We start from the raw sequence: 24,286 nt of genomic DNA, 5'->3' as shown, positions 1-24,286 counted from the left end.
AGTAGTTTTGAAGGAAACCATTAGACCACAAATCCTAAAACTGTCATGGTCTGGTTCATTACAGTAAAAGTTTGTAAGGAACTCTGCTTCTAAATCATGTTCTTTCTATTTAATCAATTTATTTACTTTTGGTTTGGGGTTGTACCTCATGGTGATCAAGGCTTACTCCTGGCTCTGTGCTTACAGGGGCCACTCTTGGCGGATCATATATGGTAATGGGATCAAAATAGTGTCAGTTACCTACATGGCAAGAAACTTAGCCCCTTGTACTCTCTCTGTGATCTTTTGAATCTTGTCACGATTAATTTCTAACAGATAGAAAATAAAAATAAGACAATTACCATTGTTTGTGTTCAGGTATATGCAGGGGGTATGGGACAGTTGGGGACTGAAATGAGGTTTATGGAAGCTAAGATTGGAAACTCAGATCCACAACTGCTGTGTCTAAGGAAAGCTATGAGGAATGAAGACAGAAGTACAGGGTACAGGAAACCCACAGCAAGCATCACTGAAGTTCATTAGTTTAAAACCACTAGTGACTGAGTGATTGACAGATCTAGCAGGATGATGAGTCACTGTCAAAACAGAAGCTGAAAAGGATAAACCCAGTATCTGCGCAGGGAGTATTTACAAAAAGAAAGAGCTAAGTGAGAATTAGTATCAGGGTCAGGGAACGTAGCTTATTCAGCTTTGTGTCCCATTTTACTCAGTATCTGACAATCTGAGAATAATAAATCTCTGTCCATTAATCGACAAAATAGAAAAAGCTACTGTATTAGTTCTTGAGTAAATTAATGTTGGTACCTCAAGCTATGTGCTTACTGGAGACAGAAAAGTAATGATAACTGAGAGAGGATTATGACAAAAAAACTTTTAAAAGACCTTGTCTAACAATACTGGGGAAGTTGAATATAACATTAGCACTAATAATTGGAAAGAGTGTCTATTCACTTAAATATTATCTGCAGAAGAAAATTCCCATTTAATATCATTGAAATAAAATTCTAGGTGAAATTAAGGAAGAGCTCAGTGATAAATGTTGACCCAGCTGGTGACTCCATACTGGAGAGCATGCAAGGCCAAGAATTTAAGTAGGGAATTATGCCTTCAGATGTGAGTGAATGGTATTTCAAACTTAAGAGTATTATATTCTATTAATTTTTGTTTTATATATAAATCTCAAAAGTATTCCTCAGAACTAGTCACATTTTAAATTAGAAGAATGCTACATAACTTAATTTCTGGATAATACATCTAAATTGTATTCCAAGTCACTAATAATGTAACAATATCCTGCTGGTTTTTTTTTTTTTTGAATAGTGTTCCTTCTAGTTCATGACTTTTCTCAAGTTGCAGTGATGATCTGAAACCCGCTGTGCAATGGTCTACATCTAAATAGTGTTCCACCAGCTCTCAAGCTCATACCAATCAAGCTCAGCACTGTCTACTTCTTCAGAACTTCTCTTGGTAGTAGCTGAACCAAGGATACACAATAGTCAGTGACCAGTGAAGGGGCTTTAAGACTGTCCAAAGAACCTAGAAAGCTCTCTCCATTGGCACAGCATAGTCTAGTATAGCATAGCATCCAGTAATCATGGCGTTCCACAGGGCACATCTTGGGGTGGCTGCTGGAAGTGGTCCTAGTCAGTTGTGAATGAATAACTATGACCATAGCTGCATCCATCCCCGAGCAACTCCTCATAAATTGCTATCTGCTGAAATTTGCTTTGAATACTGCAGATCACTGGAATCTCCAAAATCACCCAGAATAGTGCCATCATTGACTCACATAGTGCAAAAACTGTTCCAGAAACCAAGGATTATATAGGAGTCTTCTTATTGTTCCTTGCAATCATTACTCATCAAACTTAACGCCCAGGGCTGAGGTTCCAGTAATAGAGGAGTTTTTGGGGTGATCTATCAGAGCATGGTAGCTAACAGTGTTTGGATTGAGAACCCACAAAAAAACAGAGTGGCTGCATGCACATATAACTGCCCTGGGGCAAGATGACCAGTCCAAAATCTGAACTGCAACCCCAAAAAGGCTTCCATCTGAGGCACAGCAGAAAAAGAAAGGATAAATTCTGATTTAAAAACAAGAATCTGATCTCTGCACTACTTTCTCTTAAAATAACTGTCCACACTGTATCTAGTCCCTGGCAATGACACTGAGAACCGGGCTCTGCCTGGGTATAGCCATGGTCTCCAATGGGACACAGCCCCTCCTTGTTTCCCAACACAGAGGTTAAGTGTCATTTGCAATTTATCACTGAATTATATTTTATATTTTTATTAAAGGATAAAAGTTTTCCATTCCCACATCTCTTATAAAAGTGAGAGAAAAAAGACAAGATTACAGCAAGTTTTGAGAAAAGAAATGGGTGGCTGCTTATTGTCTGAGACTAGAAAGACCAGTTTCCCCTTTCAAATAGCAAATTTCTGTTCCCACCCCACCCCCCTATAAATGGCTGCGTTTTACAGCTCAGGCATTCTAACATAACTAAACTAAGGCATTGCATTTTTGTAGCTAGGAAAAATATACATGAATTCAGTAGACAACAATAAATAATTTCAGAATGTTCGAAAATGCTAACAGCGCTCTCTCTGATAAAGCAGAAGGTCAAAGTAAACGTGAAAATGTTTAGCAAACCTCAATTTGATTTCAAGATTGCAATAACAGAGATATGTACTACCTTCTCTCCCCAGCAAAAATAGAAAGGGAACATTTATCGATTCACTAAAATGTATAACTTGGAGTTCACTTACAGTGTTTTCTTTTCATAAAAATATTGTATTTCACATAAGGCTTTGTCCTAAGATTCCCTTTAGGTCCAATCTTTGTTTATCACAATACAGAAACTTAAGAAAACTATGATTTTCTTATGTCCCTGCATTAGTCAATGAGGAAGTTAATCTCAACATAACACATAGCCCTGCCCACAAACCTGGTTATCTGTCATGTTCTATATGTTAGAATCATGTCAAGAAAAATTTTAAAATAAAGGCATTTTGTAGATCTTTAGAAGGTTTCAAACAATAATTTGTCTAATTAATGACAGTATGTTGTTTACCAAAGAGGAATCAAAAGAGCTATACTTGGAGTATCATGCTTCACTCAAATGAGAGAAAGAATCCGGAGTTCCAACCTCCGTCGATGATCGAGAATCAGGGACACTGTCTCATTTGCCAACGCGTCAAAAATCAGATGAGCTGGACATGTAATGCAATTTGGAGGTGATCGATGGACTAGAGCTGTTACTGACTGGATTCCATAGGACATCAAAAGATCACATGGCCGCCCACTTATGAGATGGTCAGACTTCTTTGTCAAGACCCTGAATGATTAGTTTGAAGTTCTACATGTTCCTGGAATGGGCATATGCCACTGGGCTACACTAGCATGAGACTGCGACAGGGACAAATGGAGACATTACTAGCACCCGCTCAAGCAAATTGATGAGTAAGGGGATGTCAAGTGATTAAGTGATGTTGTTTACCAAAGTTCACCACAGTTAAATTGGAAGGAAGGGAGGGAAGAAGGGAGAGATGATGGAGGAAAGGAAAGAAGGGAGGAAGGGAGGGAGGGAGGGAGGGAGGGAGGGAGGGAAGGAGGAAGGAAGGAAGGAAGGAAGGAAGGAAGGAAGGAAGGAAGGAAGGAAGGAAAATAAAAGCATCCAAAACAATCCAGCAATCCAGGTATTCAATGACAGGAAAGTAGACAATAAAGTATGATATAGATACACAAAGATACTAAATAGCCATAAGAAATGATGATAAAATACAATTTACTGCACTTTGGATGGAACTGGGGGAATCTTATATTAAGAAGTATATCAAAAGGACAAGACAAATAACAGACATTCTCATTAATATATGGTATATTAGTCTGTCTAGGGAATGGTCGGTATCAAATGCAGGCAAGCATTGGATGCATTTGATAGATTATAGAAACATAAATGCCAAGGGAGAAAATAAATGGAGGGGTTGGGGAACAGTAAAAGAAGAGACCTGGAAGTAACAGGGGCCAAGACCAGGAGCCTTGGGTGCCACTGTCTTGTACAGGTGACGTATCTGTAGCTAGATAAACCACTAGATCCAACACTATAGAAAGCATGGCACCCAAATTAAAATAATCAAACTTTAAAAAGTCAAGGAGTCTTGGTGGCAGTGGGAGGGAAACTGGGGTAGAGGGATGGGGGTCACAGGATAATGTGATTAGAAGTATCATCACTATATGCTTGGAAACTTACTGTAAACAACTTTGCATATCAGTATCTAAAAAAATTAATGCAGCCAAAAGAAATCTATTATAAGCTAACTGTCACTGTCACTGTCTTCCCATTATTCATCGATTTGCTCAAGCAGACCCAGTATCATGGTGAGACTTGTTGTTACTGTGTTTGGCATATTGAACACATCACGGGTAGCTTGCCACGCTTTGCTGTGCAAGCGAGATACTCTCGGTAGCTTGCTGGGCTCTCCAAGAGGGGCGGAGGAATCGAACTCAGGTCGGCCAGGTTGGCTGCATGCAAGGCAAATACCCTACCCGCTGGACTAACTAAATAGCAAAATAATATTCTGCTTGTGGGAAATCCACATTTCCTGTGATCTCATAATATCTTTTTAGTCAGTATAAGGTCTGACAAAAAGTAGGAACAACGGATTCCCCAACACTTCGATAAATAGCCAGGTCACGAAGGGGCATAATTTCCCTCTACTTTACTCATACCATTGACTGTTTATATAGACTCTGTCTCTGAGGTGCTCAAATAATTTTTCAGACAGTATCCAATTAATTTCTAGCTACGTAGGTGGCAGCATTTCAGATTAAATTGTCTTGCAGTCACTCCCTTATTAAAAAAAGAAAAAAGATGTCAAGCATGTGACAAAGCATCTTGTCAAAAACGATTTTACAGTTGAAGAAGCTTTGCAAAAGAAGGGCAAACAATTCCCATTTGCTCCTCAAAAGCCAAGTTTGTGCTTCCTGAATCTATCGTTTTGAAGGTAACTATCTTAGACTAGCTGGCTTGATCTGACAGCAAGTCCAGCAGTGAAGAGCTTCTTTCTGGATGGACCATAGGATATGGAGAGCCAAAACTGAGAACTAGTCAAAGTATGACTAGCTCATTTTAGAGAAGTTATGGAAACACTGTTTGGAATTACAATAAGAGCTATGACACTAAGAACTTAACAGCTTCTGAAGAAGAGCTTTTTTTATTCTTAAGTCTCATCTTTATTTCAGGACAACGAAAGTTAGAACAATTAGAACATACAAAATGGAAAACAGCATGTAGCAGTTGCAAAATGTGATACTAACTTATTGTGAGGTTGTTTTTTCACACCTTAAAAGGTTTTTTAGGTATGCTTTACTACTGCTAGGTCTTCAAAATAGTCCCTTTAATTCCATTCAAATTCACTCGCAATTCATCCAAGGGGCTGGAGGGATATTGTAGCAAGTGAAACACTGTGGGATTTGATACTGGCACCCTAGATGGTCACCTGAACACCACCAGGTGTGATCCCAGAGTGCGGAGCCAGGAGTAAGCCCTGAACATTGCAGGATGTGGACCAAGACAAACAATCAAAAATAAATAAAAAGAGTCAACTGATCCAAACGAAAGAGAAACCTTACAGATACATTTAACTCAAAGAGCATCTTTGAAAAACATCTTTTTTTTAATGATTATAATCACAGATATGATTAGTGTCCTTTGGGAATTCGAGGATGCAAGGCTCTAGAATCACATGAGTACAAAACTATTAAAGGCATCCAAAGCTTCTTATTAGTTTTATTAAAAAAAACCAACAATGGATGATGGTAAGATAGCTCAAAGGGCTGGAACTCATGTCTTGCATGTGCATGGCCGTGACTTTGATCCAGGACATTGCCTGGCCCCCCATCGCTGCTAAATGCAGTCCTCCAGCATTGCTGGGTCCAAGCAGCATCACGTGGCCAGGCCAGGCTAATCAAACCTGCCCGTCCAAATGGCTAAGGATGAAATGGCACAGAGGTTCCCTGAGGCCCACAGTAACAAAACAATAATGAAAAGCTCCCTATATCACTTTATGCGTCACGTTATTTCCTTCACTCACTTAACAATTATTTATTGAGAGTTCACTAAATTCCAGATACAGAGTCAGGTACTGACTATCAATGATGACCATGACAGATAGGACAGGAATCTAAATTTAGTTCAGAAGAGTACACAAACAGTCAATTACACATATGCAGGAGCAGGAGTGTGGGTTTTCAGAGAAGCAGTATCTAATAACTATCAAGGGAAAGCAGGTATTAGCCAGGTTATTGGAGGGCAGAGGAGAGAGTGGGAATAAAAAGGATATTGGAGGCGAAGGAATGCTATCCTGATTTGCAAACAAAAGGAATTAGTTTAAGTTGTGCTCTTGGAAGGAGACCTGATACTTGGTAGAACAGAAAGAAAACTCTCTTCTGGCTTTGATTCCTATATATATTTTCTTCCCTGAAGGAGTTACAGTGTTCCCCTCACAGCTGCATGCCCATATAAACAGAGGTTTTATTTAAATGATGCGTTCAACAGTAGTGTGACAGAATACTTGGACTGTGAATAAGCAGAGTAGTTCTGGGAACCAGGAGGGTGTCACTAAGCTGTTACTGCCAGGCCTGGGCTGGGGCAAAAAAAATGTGAGAAAAAAGAGGAGAGGGAAAGGAAATGGAGAAGAACGTGGGGTGGTGTGGGAGAATAAGAAAGTAAAGAAAACGAGTCACGCTGGTTTTTTTTTTTTTTTGGTTGTTTGTTTTGTTTTTATTTATTGAAGAATAGCACTGTTTTACACTAATTTACAATGGCCTTACACTGGCCAAGAGGACTTTCACATATTTGAAAAAAGAAATCAATAGATTTCTGTTCCTCAGACACCTGCTGTGTAAGTTACACTTTGTCACACCCTATCGGAGACACCCTTTCACATCACGGTGTGGTGCAAGTCTATCTTTCCAGATCATTCTTACCCCAAACGATCTCATTTCACCAGTTCACAGCAGCACTTTTTATCTTTCACATTTAGAAATGAATCATTATTACCAATCTTAGTCATTTAGCCCATCTTAATTCCCCTGAATGCCACTCAGAGTTTTCTCAACTATTAGCCCCTACTTTATAGGTTATTATAAATTGTCCTATTTATTTCTGTATTTGTCTCATTTTGATAAAACTTTACTCTCAACATAGACAACACGTTTGTAACTCACAATTCATGAATATGTATGCAAATGAAAATATAAATACCAAAGCATTATGATGAGTCACAAAGAAATTTTAAATGGTTTTTATTCCTAATCATTTATGTGGTGAATACTCTATCAATTTAGTGCAGTGAAATGAACAAAGTTCTTATTAATTTTTTAAAAGGACTTTTAAATTAGAAAAATTCTTACTAAGTAGCAAAAAGTTTTTCATCAAAAAAAGTTCTCTCTCAATACTGACCCTCAAGTCTGTGTTAATTACTGACAGACTCAAATTCTTGTTTTTCAACTTAGTGGCTGTACAGTGTTGGGCGGTTTCCTTACTTGAGTTTCCACTCACTATTCTATAAAACAAGAACTATAAATCTCAGTTAAATGTGTAAAAGTGTCCTGGCACACAAAAGGTACTCATTAAGTTATATTTCTTACCATTACCTTTATATATTTGTGTTAATAAGAGATTCTGCTCATGTCCTATAATTCTCACTTTAACAATTTATATATGACATATACATACAAATAGGTACCCTGAATAATTGTTTCCATGATAAGTATGCATGTAAAAATATGTGTGCATATATATGGAAATATGCATATAAACTCAAAAAAGTTTTCAACTTTTATCTACATAGTTGCCTTGTTTTTCTTCATTTTCTTCTACAGATCTGAGCTTTGGTCTGAAATCTTTACACTTCATCTTTCTTTAGTAATTTATTTAAGGGTAAAACTGACTGTCGACAAAGATCTTAGCTTTAGTTGCCAGAAATGTTTCAAAGATATTTTTTGTAGAATGTAAATTTTAGAATGATGGAAAACATTTCAGTACTTCAAGAAAAGTGTTTTCAGGAAACTCAAGAGAAAGCATAGCAGGCAAGGTAGGTTTGATCCCCGGCACTTCACGTCATCCCTCAGCCCACCAGGAGGGATTCCTAGTACAGAGCCAGGAAAAAGCCCTGAACACAGCCAGGTATGGCCCCAAAACGGAATAAAATAGAATTAAATAAAAATGTTTTATCATGTTTTAATCTCCCTGTATCTGAGAAGTTAGCTATTCTTTTCACTCTCCTGTTGGTGTTTATTTTCTGTTCTGACTCATTTTAAGATTTCCGTCAGACAGTTGGTTACAATGATTAAACACAATGTATTTAAATTTGGTTTTAGTTGTATTAAATACAAGTAAAAATTACTTGTATTAATTTATATATATTAATTTTACTGTTACTTGATCTGTAGATGATATCTTTATTTTTGAAAAAAGAACATTATTTATCTGAATATTTCTTATGCTTATTCTGATTTTTTCTTCAAATAGGGATTCCAACTACACAAATATAAGATTATTCAATATTGCCCCATATTTTCCAATGCTTTTAATTTTTTCTAATATTTAACTGCTTTGTTTTAGTTTAAATAATCTCTATTTATATTAAAACTCCGTGATTCTTTCTGATGCTTTATCTACCTGCTAAGGAAAACCAAGCCATTACTGGTTTATATACTACATATTTGAAGTTCAGCATTTTTATTTGTGGTTTTATATAGTCTATAGTGTTCTGCTGAAATTCCACACAATGATTCACAAAACATACATTTTCTACTAGTCTTCTGGGATGCTTGGTAATATAGAAATTTTTCAATCCCTTACCTAACAATGTTTGTATCTAGATTGTATCCAGGCTGTAACTGTGTCAACTGTTTTCTTTTTACAAGTCACCTTCTCTTATTTCTTCTGACTTCTCACTGTTTAATTTATACTAAACCATATTGCAAAGAACAGTTAAAACTGAAGGGACTCTAAGCGAAGATTACATTTTGCCTTTTTTGTTTTCTTTCGTGTTGGGGACTCACTCAACAGTGTTGAGGGCTTAATTCAGGTTCTGTACCACAGTATCACTGCTGGTGGGGTGCCAGGAATTGAACCTGGGTCTTCTCTCTACCTGAGAAGCACCTTACCTCCAGCCCCAAGGGAAAAACGTGTTTATAGGAATGAACACAGTCCTTCTTCTGCCAGGCATCTCATGCAGGGCTATTAGCAAACAGCTTCCAGCTGTTTAAACCTGAATTTGAACTTGGGGCTTTTGACATCCCTAATTTAGTTTACCACTGATGAAGCGATCAGAACTTTCCTTTCAACAGGCTTTGCAAACTTAACACCAGCAATGCTCTAAGTATTTACTGTTGATTTAGACAAGTACCTAAATTGGAGAAATAGTACATAGGTGGGGCACTTGCTTTGTATGCTGCTGACCCGCGTTTGATCTCTGGAATCACATATGGTCTCCCAAGATGAGCCCACTAAGTAATTTGCAGAGCCAGAAGTAGCTCCTGAAAGTAGGAGTGTGGAGCCATACCAAAACAAACAAACAAAAATAGACAAGTATCTGGCTTTTTCCTGGTGTAAGACAATTCTCTGATTTGTTAACTTTACAGCTAGATATCTGTTTTACTGGAGAAAATCTCTTTCCTTCTCCTTTCAGGTTTTCTCCACTTTTGGAGCTCTCTTTTCATTCCGCTTCACCTTCCCACAGCATTTGCAAGTACACACAATTAAGGCCTGCAGAGGCTTAAGAGAATGTTTCAGCATTTCCTGCTCCCTCCAAAACCATAAGCCATCACTCCTTGCACTTGGTAAATTCTGGAGTGATTCCAAAAGGTTTCTCTCGGATACCCATTTCCTCCATTGCTCTGTACTCAGTGAAGGCCTCCAATTCTACATTTGCTCAGCCTTCTCACATTTCGGTAAGGTTTCCAGCCTTGCCCTCAAGCTTGGTACTTGCAAAACTAATACATAATTATTAAAGACCTTTAGGAAGTGGTTGTTGGGTGAATACTGACCCATTAGATAGCTAACATTCCTCAGGATTCTAAATCACCAAATAAGTTCTCAGCTTAAAGCGCATTAAAATTTAGTGGCCCCCCTAAGGCCCTAATTGGCAGAATCCTATTGTTTCTCTCAGGATGTGAGACAGAGGTATTCTCTCTCTCTCTCTCTCTTTCTCTCTCTGTCTCTCTCTCTCTCTCTCTCTCTCTCTCTCTCTTTTCCACTGTGGGTTTTGGTTTATCACTGTATCACTGCCATCCTCTTGTTCTTCGATTTACTCGAGCGGGTGCCAATAACGTCTCCATTCATGCCAGCCCTGAGATTTTAGCAACCTCTCCTTACTTGTCTTTCCCAATGTATTGGTACATATATATATACACACACACATATATATATCATATATAATATATACATATATATGATGGTGTGGTAATTATGGAAAATGGGTAAGGAGTGTCTTATGATGTGTTCAGGAATATGTTCACTCATATGTGAGGCTCGGTCTGAATGTGTGGAAAGCAGCCTGGAGCGTGGTGGCAGTTGGGTAGTGGAGGTAGGCTGCCAGGGCTGGGTTCCTTGGGGTGAGGAGGGCTCTCACCCTCCTCTCTCTGGGGCGCCCCCAGTGAAAACAGCCTGGCGCAGTGTCCCGGATTTCAGTTTATTTAGGTTTATTTAAGATTCTTTGGGTCATGGAGGCAGTTTAGGAAGTTTAAAACTCAGTTTCTGTAGTTTATCAGATTGTTCTAATGGTTAGGGTGCTAACAACAATCTCTTTCCATTTCCTAAACTTTAACTCTATGTTGCAGTTCCCTAAATCTATAATCCAAGAGCTTTTCATGTATTTAACATTTCAATGATCGTGATTTTACAGGATCATTGCTAGCCATGCTTAGATTTTAGAGTTGGAAAATGAATCACTATAGATTAAATAACTTACTCAGGTTAGTGAAGGTAGTAAAGAGTTGAGTCAGGATTTTAACATAAGGATCATTGATATGTGATTCTTCTTGTTTTAACTAGAGTAGTTCAGTATCAGTTGGATTTCCAAAAGTCTGCCATGGCACTGTACCAGTGCCGCTGTACACTGTTTTCAAAGCTCAAATGATCTTCCTTGGATGTTTGACGGATATGACACTTATACTGCTTTTAATATTCAAATCACCATTTTGTCCTCTGTGTAGTGTTTTCTATTCTCCATTGCCTTGAAATTTATCTTACTTTTTCCCAGTGTTCCCAGGCATTTTTATTACTGAGTACGGCATTTATTTGTTTATTTAAGTTGGGACAGACTGTCCTAAATTTAGAGGTAATTCTCTTTAAAAATTAAAAACAGAAGTTATCTAGAGATGAAAGGAAAATGCTGAATATATTATTTGAAAATCATATGGACATACACGCCCCACCTTGGGGTGCCAGTATCAATGTTCACTAGTGGCCCTACTGTCAAACATGCTTTTGAAATCTCTTGATGTTGATTCCGCACAAAGAGCAAGCGAGCTGTCCCTGCATTTGCCACTCACAGCAGAAGCCCTTTTTGGGCACACCCAGCAATGCACAGGGGTTACTCCTGGCTCATGAACTCAGGAATTACTTTGGGCTGTGCTCAGGGGACCATAAGGGATACTGGGAATCAAACCTGGCTTGGTCTCGTGCAAGGCAAACGCCCTACCTGCTGTGCTATTGCTCCAGCCCCTGGACACACTTTTTAAAAGTGGCTTATCCTGTGGATCTAGAACTGTTCCTTTTGTCCAATGTCTTCCTTTTTTCCCTTCCCCTTGGTCCCTGGTAACCAATACTCTCTATTTCCAGGAGCTTGTCTGTTTAAGATTTCACATATAAATTTGAAATTTACTAAAGGAGTTAAATGCTCTTGCCACAAAAAGGGAGACAGGAAGGAAGGTAGAAGGGAAGGAATAAGGAAGAAAGGGAGGCAGGGAGTGAGGAAAAAAAGGAAGGAGGGAGAAAGGAATAGCTGTATGAGCTAAATAAATTAATTTGCTTTAATGTGGTGATTTATACATTGTTTAACATTGCCTATATTAACATAACTATTAATACTTAAAATTTGTATTTTACTAAAACATCTCCTGTTTACTTTATGTCACACTTGGTATACAGCCTTCACAAATAGAATATGAATTGCTGGTTCTAACTTAGTTACTTCTTAACCAGACTATTCACGATTTGTCAATTTAATTTTAATTTAATTTTACTTAGCAATTGAATCATCTGATTTTCCTAATTGTTTTGTTGTTCTTCATAGAACTTTGTCTTAATTGTATATATTTGTCTGGTACTTCGGTGCTCCCAAACAAATACAAAAGTGAAAATATAATTTATCTCTGAGTACACAATATCACTGGCTTCCTGTGACCCAAAATAGCATAGTGTATTATTAAGCTTTGTCTAATATGTTTCACTTGATGTAAATTGATGCAGTTGTATTACTTTAAGCAAATATGTAATGCTGCAGAATTATATGTTTATGATATTCAAAAATGAATAACATCTATCTAAACTATCCAAAGTGGCTTCAAATCAGTTTTTAAGAGAGGTTGCTTATTTCTAACAACTACTTTAATTATACTCAGTAAATTCAACTTCTGAAAAAAACCAAAAGCGGTTTTTTAAAATTATTTATATGCATGTTATAATGTTGTACATAAATGTGTGTATATGCATATTACAAATGTATGTGCTATTAAATATTAAAAAAACTACATTTTCACTTTTCCTCTGCCTCCCTGCCCTCTCAACCATTATCACAAAAAGGAAAATGGAATAGAGAGTTGGTACTTTCTTCAATTTTAGATTACACTCATATCATTTTAGCAAATGATTAAAGGTTTAACTCTTTCCATTTTGGCTTGTTGATTTCATCTACTATTAAGTTAATCCCATGCTTAATATCTCACCTCTCTCCCAACTCAGCTGAACTCCAGTCACCACTGTGATAGAAAAAAAGTGATTATTGACAATGAAATCTTAAGCTAAGTTTTAGTGTCATAAATTCCTGTATTATTTTGAGATCCTTGAAAGAAAACTAATGATTTATTTCACCTCAATATAAACAGTGCATTTACGCCCAATCTTTAGGCCTATTTAAAAGATTAGAAAAATATTAGATTTATCGTCTTTTATATCTAATTCTGGGAAATATTTTTAAATAAATGTTTGAAACTAGGCTGGAAATTCAACCTCGTCTTTGTGAAGAAAAACCTACTTCACCAGGAGTTTTGGGGGATGTGAATTCAATTTCAAAAAGCAAAGCCTACTTGTAATTCTTATATGTCATCCATCTACTCTCTTCGCTCCCTTTTTCAAAGCAGGGCCTGAAGCAAGTATTAAAACAGTGACACTTTTTAGTTCCATGGCATTGATGGTGAAGAGAGAAGAAAATGATACTATTAAAAGCTAATACTAATACAGTGCCAGTGATGTCGTTCTAAGACTGTTCTCCAAACGGAACTGGGAAGAAGCAATGTAGGGAGCTTGGAAAGCATGACGGTAGGTTTCAAAGGGGATGGGTACTTGATCATTGTATAACTGAAACCCAAGCACAAAAATTTGTAAGTCTATAACTGTACCTCATGGTGTTTAACTAATAATAAAAAAAATTTTAAAAAAAGGAAATCACTTTGTGGCATAGTCCAAGATAGGACGAAATAGAAATTCAGGCTTGAGGGTACCGAGCTGCTTCCCGGGTTCCCTGGCGGTAACTCAAGAACACAGAGCTGCACACTAAGTTTACCTCTCACAGAACCAAGAGATGTTCCTTAGTTTTCTAGGCCTCCCTTAACAAATGATTGCAAACAATGTGGCTGCAAGCAACAGAAATGTATTCTCTCATAGCTCTGGACGCCAAAACTTGGAAATTAAGATGTTGGCAAAGCTGATGCCTCCTGGAAGCTTGGAGGGACAATATGTTTCATGCTTTTCTCCTAATGCTAAATGTCTGCTAGTGACTTTTGGAATTCCATGACTTGCAGCTGTCTCTCCCCATTCTGCCTCTATCTTTATGTCACCTACTTCTTCCCCTCTGTGTCTCTTCTCCCTATCTAGGTGTTATCCCACTTCTTTCCCTTTGCTTTTATAAGAATAGCAGTCATTTAGGAAGATAATATTATCTTGCGATATTTCTTGACAAAGTCCCTGTTTTCTGATTTGGTCACAATAACAGGTATACAAAGGTTAGGAACTGCACAGCTATTTGGCAGGGAAGGGGCTTTATTCAACTCACTGCTGGTGCACAGCACAAATAGAGGCCCATGGCACATGTTAGTGCAAAGGTCACACAGCCCTATGGTTTCAACTCCCAATCTAGACTTCTCACCAACCTCAGCAGCATCCTGAGAAGAGATGGGGGATTGGGAAGAAGACAGACACCAAAAGCCTGTGAGCAAAGTATTGAAAGTTTGCCTCTAGGACATACACAGACCTGGTTAATGGTCAAGCTGAATAGATTTATATGGTAGTAAAGGTTATGAAAATAATGTTCATTCCACTACGACCGTGTAGTTTTTAAGAACATTCAATGTGTCACACTCTGGGGTAGTAAAATGTTTCCTACCTTTAAAAGGCATAGGGTCTAACAGAGAAAGAGAAAAATAAGTGAGTATAGCAGGAAATATCCAATCTGCTTTAGCTAGAAACACTTAGAGTGTTCAGTATTTTAACATCTGCATTAAACATAAATGCATGATAAATACCCAAGATGTACTTTTCTAACAATCCTATTATTAACATAACCAGTTTTAAATGAGAAAATTCAGAGATCACTTTGAATGAGTTACCCATATTTTTCAGCTGAATAGATGTGAATTACAAACTAGGAATTAGGACTTTTAACTACTACTCTAATTTACATCTATCTTTATATTGCATTTCATATCAGTTTAGCATATTAATAAATTGATATTATTTACCTATAATGATTTACTAATGAAATAATTGGACTTGTTTGCAATGCTCTATGTGTAGCTTTCCAAAATTGGTTACAAAAGTGGAATTAAGAAATAGCCACATTTATATTCACTTTTATCATTTGCAGTCTGTCTTTGAAGACCTCAGGAATAGAATCATCAAAATTACAAGATCATGCTAAATTCTTTCAATGTTTTTTGTACATGAGAAAATAGTAACTACATACTAAAAATATAAACATTATGACATTTAAAACAAAGATAAAGTCAAAGAAATGACATCCAATTTTCAACATTTTAAAGTTTATTATGTCAAATGCTAAAATGACATTTTAAAATACTTTAAAGTAAAAAAATTAATGATCTTACTGCTATTTTTAGCAACTTCAAAAAGCATCCAAAACAGAAAATTTAATTCATTTAGAAATAAGAGCTATCACTTTTATTTTTCCAAAACCAGAGTGACAGACATTAATTTCAATAAGCTAAATTTTCCAAAGAAGAAAATTAGTACACAGAATCATTATTTATAAAAAATATATTTACCATATATATCTATATAGTGGCAGAAAAATGATCGCATAGTAAAGAGAGTTAAAGATTCTAGTTTCCACTGAGTCAGAAACTTCAGAAACCTAAAAACCTCATCATTATCAGAAAAATTAAGACTCATGATCACTTACTTCAGGAGAGGTCATTAAAATCTAGTTAATCAGCATTTCTCAATGACTGATCCAAATGGATATTCTGGTTCTTGGACAACAGTGGTGAGTCAGAACAAGGAGAAAAAGATGATTCTTTAAGCCTTTCTGAGAAATAGCAAAGCCTATTCCATTACTAAGCACAAGTTCTGGAGCTTTTTAAAGAAAAAATTTTAAGAGGCCATGTGCTTTTAGCATAATTCCATCTGTTTTCCCACTCAGAACTCTTTAACACCCTCAGACTATGAAGAGACAAATGATCACATTCTGTCATCTTTTTTTTTTCCTGGAATAAAGTTGGGAGGGTTAGGGAAAATTGGTAGAAGAAATGATGAATTCTATTTTAAGGATGACTCTTGGGAAAATACAGGAAAGAAAAGTGATACAACCCTCTGAGGAAGAAAAGAGCTTGACATTAAGTCCAATTTAACTCAATATTTAAATCAAGTCATCAAGACTGAACACAGTCAAAAGTAGCACCTGAGAACCTCAGAGTGTGACCCCCCAGCCCATAAACACACTCCTCCAAAAGTGTTCTGTGTTATTCAGTGTCAGCACTCTTATTTTTAAATAGTACAAATAAGTAAAGTTTATAGAATACAACCAATGCCACATCAATAGTCTACTCCAAATATTTTCCCTCAATGTCTGTGCTCATTTACTGAAAAGAGAAAATTAAATTCAACCACCTGTATCACATTCACTCTTCACTTGAACCAGCTCATCACAGATAATTTATAAAAGTATAAAAAAGCACTATTTTGAAAGATATGTAGTCTGCTTTTGTTACTTTATTAATGTATTTTTATTATAGTTTGGGCTAGAGCAAAAGCACAGCAGGTAAGGCGTTTGCCTTGCACGCAGCCAACATGGCCGACCAGAGTTCGATTCCTCTGACCCTCTGGGAGAGCCCGGCAAGCTACCGAGAGTATCTCACCCGCACTGCAAAGCCTGGCAAGCTTCCCGTGACGTATTCAATATGGCAAACACAGTAACAAGTCTCACAAAGTTACTGGGCCCGCTTGAGCAAATCGATGAACAACAGACAGACAGATAATAATTTATGTGATAGGGTTACAATAGTGTTCAAGTTTGTAGCATTGACATACAAAGATATAGCCCACCCTCACCACCAGAGTACCCGAGGCCCTCCCACCAACCCTATATCCACTCCCAATCCCAACAATATTATTTGTTGATTGACAGTTATGAATTTATTAACTGAGAGTTAACAACTACAGCAGTCCCTTAGCACCACTCATATGCTGTTACTTCTTGTCACTATGTTTGTTCTCCTTCCCACTTTCTGACCCTCCCACCACAAACCTAGCACTCTCAGGTTTGTATTCTAACATTCGAGATTGTTATTGACTGATATTTGCCATACTCTTGATTTATTTACATATATATATACCACATATAAGTGAGACCATCCTGTACTTGACTTTTGTCTCTGGCTTACTTTGCTCAGTATAATATCCTCCAATTCCATCCAAGCTGCTATGAATTGCATGACTTTAGTTTTTCTTAATGGCTACATAGTATTCCCTTACATGTGGGAATGTCATGCGGTCTATCCTCTATGGCAAAAATATGGAGGTTTGTCCAAAAGATAGGAATAGGGTGCCCAGCTGCCCCACTTCTCTGCCCCCAATACACAAAGATATTAATTTGAAGAGATTTATGCTTACCTATGTTCACAGCAGCTCTTAATACAATAGCCAGAATGTGAAAGGAACCAAATCTCTAACAACAGATGAATGGATAAAGAAGTTGTGGTATCTATTTAGTCTATTTTTGAAGACTTTATGGGTTGAGCTCATTTTTCTCTGTTCAATCACTTTTTAAGTACCATGTTTTCTAAAAGTATTAATATTATTGTTTTATCCTTACAATGCCACTGAACTACACACATCACTGGAGTGCCAACAGCTAGATATACATTCTTAGTATCAAGCATTTCTTAATGGATAAAAAGTGTTCCAATTTGTAGAAAAAAACTAATTAATGAAAGAATAAATTCAATAACTTTAATCATATCACTAAAGAAGCAAAGCACATCTTCATAATTTTAAGACTATTTCACTTTTTAATTATGTTTTTAAAAGCAATTAGAAAAGCACGCGTAAAGAAATCCATACATCTATTTGATTCTCACTTCTGCACTTACTCAAATGTTCAGGGGAAGTTAATTTAAATCTCTTAGGTTCACCTTCCTCATTTGTTTTATACTGATAATATCATCCTTCAGTTTATTCTGTGAGGTTTTCATGAGACCAGATAATAATTTGACAAGAAACACACATAGCACAGTGGGTAGGGCATTTGCCTTGCAAGCGGCCAACATGGCTGACCCGAGTTCGATTCCTCCGCCCCTCTCGGAGAGCCCGACCAGCTACCGAGAGTATCTCGCCCGCACGGCAGAGCCTGGCAAGCTCCCCGTGACGTATTCGATATGCCAGACACAGTAACAACAAAGTCTCCAATGGAGACGTTACTGGGCCCGCTCGAGCAAATCGATGATCAACGGGAGGGCCTTTACCTTTATCTTTACCTTTTGTTTCATAAAAATTAAAGGAAAATTAAGATCACTCAGAAATATGTTCCAATACTAGGTTAGAAGATCTTGAATTATATAATAAAATAAACATTACCAGCATCTAAGTTATCTGTTTCGGAGAGCCCGGCAAGCTACCGAGAGTATTCGATATGCCAGACACAGTAACAACAAAGTCTCCAATGGAGACGTTACTGGGCCCGCTCGAGCAAATCGATGATCAACGGGAGGGCTTTACTTTACTTTACTAAGTTATCTGTTCATCAATGTGGTCATGTAAAAACCAAGTGTAAAATATGTCTTTTAGCTTATAAAAGTCATAGTTTTGGGAAGAGAAGATATATCCAATGTCACAAATGGCAAACAAAGGCATGATCATCACAGAAAAAAACTATCAATACCACATCAACTTCCTACTTAATCACCAGATTAGTTGTGTTCACTAGAACTTTTTTCTCTCGTGGAGAGATATTTCAACTTTTCAGTTTTTCAATCAAAATGCTCTCTCCAGCTAACTTTCTGTCATTAGATTTAGCTTTTCTCCACACCTATTCTGAAGCCAGTAAAGTACCTTAGGTCACTTCAAATTTTTGTTTTCCTTATATGCGAACATCTCAGAAGGATGGAACTTTCTGTTTGACCTAATTTACCTTCAGAGATCCAAGACTTTTTAGTCAGATCCTGAGATACAGGACCACACCTTCTATATTTCTCTAAGGCAGACAATAAGCATTGGGTCTTAACAGACTAAACCTATAATGGTTGCTCCGTATTTACTGTATAAGGGAAACAGAAAACACAAGTCTACAATTTTATATTTTAATATTATTGTGAAACATTTGTAGAGAAGATACTCATAGATATTTGAAGATATTTAAGAAAACTGAATTAAATTTGGGGTAAATAAATTAAATGACTGGAAATAAATCACAGACTTGAAATTCTGCAGAAATCATTTGATGGAAAAAAATCAAATTATAAGCACAAATTTGAAATTCTGCAAAAAGAGGTTTTGGCCAACTTCTCTTTCTTTAATGCATTCTCTATATTTCAGATACTTAAAATGCTACATCAAAAGTTAATCAGTAATCTTGTTTAGAAAACAGGTGCCATACTGACACATTGGTTGATTACTATTTTTAGAGAACTGGATATAAATCTTATTGTTATAAAACAATATTATTTTTATTTTTATTTTATTATTATAAAACAATGAACTTTTTCATTAGAAATATTTAAGTATGTCTCTCAACTAAATGTTTGTATGTGTACATATAAACAAACCATGTTACTATTTCTAATAATAAAAATATAACTAATGCACCAAATGGAAAGTTTTTAATATGCAACAAAAACACATAGCACAAATTATATTTTTCACCATCTACTCTCAAGGAGATTGCCTTTTACACTGTATTTCACAGACCACTGCTTTAGAGAAAGTTTTCAATAACATCTGTTTAAGGTCAAGAATCCATTTCAGTAACATTTCTTTAATATAAAAGCCATCTCAGGGGAGTCAGGCCTCTTAGAAGGAGGTTCTGAGCATCAAAACTGAGTGATCCAAGAGAAATGAAGAAGAATCTCCTATGGCTCAAAGGCTAGAAATTAATAGACTCTCCCACCTACCACAGTGTGTCAGTAAGAGCACTCGAGAAATGCCCATCCTTCAGGGTAGGAGACAGAGATACGGCATGTCAGTGCAAAGAACATGAAATTATTTGTGACCCTTTTAAATACATTATACCCAGAAACATCCATAAAGTGGCCCGCATACCTTTCATTTGGCAACGTGCTATACAGTGTTGGAATTGAAAATAAAGGGAATTACAGAGAAGGAAAAGTGACCCCATGAAAGTAGAGTAGATAAGAATGGGAAGTAAAATATATAGGCAGATTGGAGAATTGGTCCATGGTTGGAAGCTTGCCTTCAAGGGCTGGGGGAGAGGGCAGTTGTGATAGAGAAAGGACCATTATAACAATGATGGTTGGTCGGGATTGCTCTGGAAGAGAGATGTGTGCTAAAAGTGGGTAAAAGACCAAACAGGATGGCCTCTCAGTATCTGTATTGCAAACCATAATGCCCAAAAGTAGAGAAGAGAGAGAGAGAGAGAGAGAGAGAGAGAGACAGAGAGAGAGAGACAGAGAGATACAAAGAAGAAAGGTGTCTGCCATAGACTGCGGGTATGTGTGTGTGTGTGTATTTTGGGGGGGTCAGGAGGGATATGGAGGATATGGTGATGGGAAATGTACATTTGTGGAGGGATGGGTGTTGGAACATTGTATGACTGAAACCAATTATAAAATCTTTGTAACTGTATCTCATAGTGATTCAATAAATACAAAAACAAAAACAAGGTATACATGTAAAATACAAGATATATATATATATATATACATATATATGTATACCAATAAGAAGTGGGAAAATTAAAGATGAACTGGTTCCTAGCTCCTAACCAAATGGGTGACATAATTGAACTTTTATTTGCTGAGAAGGGGCACCGTGAAAGTAATTTTGAGAAACATGAATATAGTCATGCAGAATTAGAACTGGCAAAGCAGGGATTCAGAAGCAGAGTATTTTAGTCTCACACTGAAGGGAGAGCACCCATTTAGGATAAAAACAAAGGAATGGACAAGGAGGACTTCCAAGAATGGAAGACTGTCAGAAAAGTCTTCCAGGGCACACACTTTCCTATCAGACTTCGTTAACATCATTTTTACAAATTAGATTATATGTGGTAAAATTCTGATGTTGGTTTGAAACTAATCCTTTATACAATTATAATACTTATATAATAAGCATTTCTTTATTTGCCTATTAGTTACAAGACTATATAATCAGATTGTTTCTAAGCTTAGAACAATTTTTTTCTCATCCTATTCTAGTTTGAACTCTGAAATACTAGTTAGCATTCTCTACTTTGGTAATCTGTTTTTCAAGTAATGAATAAATATAGTCAATTATATATAATCAATGTTATTTTTATCTTCATACTATAGACATATGTAGTTAAATTGAGTCTTTATTTTTCATATTTATTATCTCTATTAGAGCACTAACCTAAGTTTCATATTTTAAAGTTATTTCAATTAGAGCACTTCGAGTAGTTTATATCAATCATTTTATTTTGTTATCTAAATCTGCCAGAAAAATGATCTTGTAGTCAAGTTATTTTTACATATACTCTGCAAGCAGCTGTAAAAGTGTGAATGTATTAAATGAAATGCTGACTTTTTATATACCTGAGACGTATTATATTACAAAAAAATAGAAGTATGATCTATCATAAGAATATAAAAATAAAAAAACATTTTTTCCATTTAATGTCTATGGGCTTTTAGAATCAGAGCATTTGAAATCAATCTTGAGTTCCAAAAACTGGTTCTTTTAAATATGACTAAATATAACCCAAAATACATTATTCATCTCTCCAGTGAAATAACAAGTTACCAAGCTCTACGCAGATAAAACTGTGGCTGGGAAATAATGTAGTGCATCCTCAGGTCTCACACTTAATAAACACAGTTAAATCTCAAAGTTTTTCATTTCCAGCAAGTTTGATATTGCAGGGAAAAGTATATGAAGATTATCTACTAGAAATTCACATACAACTAAATTCAACATAATTTAAAAATATCTATTCTTTCTATTCATCTGTGAAAAATCACAAGTTACTTTTGTACCAAAAGCTGGAGAGGCCAAATCACAGGTTGAACAGAGAAATGTCTTTTCCCGTCACTTCACTTTTTTTCTTTTTAATGTGGCAATTATTCAGAATATTATGGTGGAACAACTGACGGGAACCAAAGCATTAAACAATGAAGTGAGGTGCTAAAGTGATAGTACAGGAGTTAAGGCACTTGCCTTGCATGCATCTAACCTGAGTTCAAACTCTGTGTGGCAAATGGCCCCCTTAGTACCACTAGCAATGATCCCAGTGCACACACCCTGATTGAAGTCAGGGTGTAACCAAGAAGATGTACCTAGTATAGATAGGTGGACAGGACACTACAGATTCTCTGATGGGGTGGGGAGTTGAGGAAAGAGGAAGCAGAAAATAGTCACCTTCCTGGGCAAAAGGCACAAGTTTACAGGTGCCAGCTGAGGTCACACTTCAAATCAACCAACAATATGCCTGAAGGGCTTATCCTGTTAAAGACATATTTTGTGCACATACAGAGACACTCTAAGGTTTCTTCTATGTGTAAAATATCCACTAAAAATGTATGGTATAAAAGGAAAGCCGATGTAATGGAATCAGGATGGTATAAAGGAAGCCAATTTCCTACAACATAATTAAAATCACATGTTAAAATCAATTATTTATTTAGAATATGTGCTTCTAAAACTTCTACCATCTTTACATTCTCTTTTCCTGAGGTGGCATAAGATCAAATATCATGGATCCATTTATAATTCACCAAAAACAGACAGGAGCTAGGATCTGGAGCAATAGTACCGCAGGTAGGGCACTTGCCTTGTATGAAGGCAACCCGGGTTTAATTCCCAGAAATCCATATGGTCCCCCCGCTAAGCACTGTCAGGAGTAATTCCTGCGTGCCGAGCCAGGAGTAAGCACTGAGCATCGGTGCTTGTAGCCAAAAACCAGTACCAAAACCAAACAGCAAAGTTATAATGATTCGTTATACAAAAAAGGAAAAGTAGTCATTAAATCTTAAACATACACTTAAGAGAAATATTTAACCCATAAATATTTTTTTCTTTATTGTTATATCACAAATGAACATACAGCATTTGTCAGTGAATATGATCTTCACAGTTACATAATTTTATTTTTGAATCAAGCCAAAGTAGTAAGCTACTGCACATATGATCCACATCACATTAACCCTTAGGAGAATCAATTTTCATTATGCTTCATCCAGGGAATACCACTTTTGTTTTTACTCTAAGTCACAGATGTTATTCATTTCTCCACATAGTGTCTCTCCATGAGGAAATATGTAAGTTCTTATTACTACTTTCTTCATTAAGCTTTGTAGCCCAAAGAACACTGCATTCTACTTAATATTTTTCTTTATGAGTTGACTCCACAGAGATATTCTATTTTTATGTCCTTTTTAGCTTGGGGAGAGGTGGAAAGTACAGTGAAGTCATACTTGACAGTACTCAGGGCTCACTACTGGCTCCATGCCCAACTGTCATTCCTGGTAGAGCTCAGTGACGACTTGGATTGGATTAGTGTTTACTGCATGCAAGGCAAGTGACTTAACTCTGTACAATCTCTCTAGCTCCTATTTTCCAACACCTGTGTCCAGTTCTGCTATTTTATCATTCCTTTATCAAGTGCATTTAATTTCACTGTATCACATATCATGTATTTTGAAAAGCAGAACTTTCTGGAGATAAAGTTGTAGAGAATGATTTATATAAAGGAATGTATTAGGCGAAGGAAGGTTAATTTCTTTAGTTACAAGAATTAGCAATATATAAAGTAAAGTAAAGTAAAGTAAAGTAAAGTAAAGGCCCTCCCGTTGATCATCGATTTGCTTGAGCAGGCCCAGTAACATCTCCATTGGAGATTTTGTTGTTACTGTGTTTGGCATATTGAATACGTCATGGGGAGCTTGCCAGGCTCTGCCATGCGGGCGAGATACTCTCGGTAGCTCGCCAAGGCTCTCCGAGAGGGGCGGAGGAATCGAACTCGGGTCGGCCATGTTGGCTGCATGCAAGGCAAACACCCTACCGCTGTGCTATCGCAAGAAAAAATCCTCCAAATAATAATAATAACAACAAAAAGACTAGACAAGAAGTGTGAACTATACATGACAAATATGCAAAGCATAGCTGAAATTTGATGGTAATTTATAAATTTATATGTGCACAAGATGAACAATTTCTATCACCATCAGGAGTAAGTGAAAATATGTTTCACAGATCACTTGCTTTAGTCCATATAGTAAGCTCTATTCCCTTTTAGTTTAGTTTGTAATATATCTTAAAATACTTTTCTTACATACATCAAGAGCATTCTCAAGCAATTAATAATTTCATAGTGACATTTTTTACAAGGCAACGAAAGCAAAACATGATAT

The 24,286-nt window shown here is 36.6% G+C and overlaps 1 long non-coding RNA gene and 1 other non-coding gene across 2 annotated transcripts in view; both read right to left on the bottom strand.

The window, feature by feature from the left end:
* Positions 1-24,286, bottom strand: part of LOC130022943 (uncharacterized) — a 255,517-nt gene that overhangs the window by 156,855 nt on the left and 74,376 nt on the right. The gene's annotated exons all lie outside the window — the stretch shown is intronic.
* LOC130023055 (U11 spliceosomal RNA) lies at positions 11,449-11,579 on the bottom strand. Its single transcript, XR_008792373.1, has one exon. It is a non-coding gene; the product is annotated as a U11 spliceosomal RNA (small nuclear RNA).

The sequence above is a fragment of the Sorex fumeus genome, unplaced genomic scaffold (assembly GCF_029834395.1).
Source record: "Sorex fumeus unplaced genomic scaffold, SorFum_2.1 ptg000021l, whole genome shotgun sequence".
NCBI classification, from domain to species: Eukaryota; Metazoa; Chordata; class Mammalia; order Eulipotyphla; family Soricidae; genus Sorex; species Sorex fumeus.
This window is presented reverse-complemented; position numbering and strand designations above follow the sequence as displayed.